This window comes from Sinocyclocheilus rhinocerous, unplaced genomic scaffold (assembly GCF_001515625.1).
Source record: "Sinocyclocheilus rhinocerous isolate Xijiao unplaced genomic scaffold, SAMN03320098_v1.1 C35634920, whole genome shotgun sequence".
In the NCBI taxonomy this organism is placed as follows: Eukaryota; Metazoa; Chordata; class Actinopteri; order Cypriniformes; family Cyprinidae; genus Sinocyclocheilus; species Sinocyclocheilus rhinocerous.
Window position 1 is genome coordinate 1 of NW_015758320.1, and position 559 is coordinate 559.

The window sequence follows — 559 nt, forward strand, 5'->3', positions numbered from 1 at the left end:
CCTGGTCTTTGTGTTCAGGGTGATCTGCGGCTCTCGCGTGCGCGTCGAACTCTCCACCGGAATGCCGCGGCGTTCCCGCTTTGACCGTCCACCGACCCGGCGTCCCTTCGACCCCAGCGACCGCTGCTACGAGTGCGGCGAGAAGGGCCACTACGCTTACGACTGCCACCGCTACGGCCGGCGGCGCTGGAGCAGGTACAGCCGACCGACGCGGTCTCTGATCAATAACACTGCTGTTCATCTGCTGTTTCCTTGTGATGTTGTTCTCTCTCTCTCTCTGTCTGCTTGACTTCTGTTGGATTTGCGGGTTAACGGGGGGATGTTTTGTTGTTTTCTGCACTGATGTTTTCTCCAATGTTCTTTGGGATTTCATGTAACCTGGTCAAAACCTTTCAGGTTTCATCGTTTGATTCAGAGAGTCACGATCCTTTACGATTTCATGAGGCATCTAGCAAATCCCATATGACCGGGGCACGAGCAGCCACACCCCTTCGCTGAGGCTCCTCCCACTGCTACTTAACTATTCGTAGCCCCTCCCCCAACCCAAACCAGATGAGAG

At 55.3% G+C, this 559-nt stretch overlaps 1 pseudogene; it reads left to right on the forward strand.

Moving 5' to 3' along the window:
* Positions 1 to 4: 4 nt before the first annotated feature.
* Positions 5 to 553, forward strand: LOC107735002 (serine/arginine-rich splicing factor 7-like; annotated as a pseudogene).
* The last annotated feature ends 6 nt before the right edge of the window (positions 554 to 559 follow it).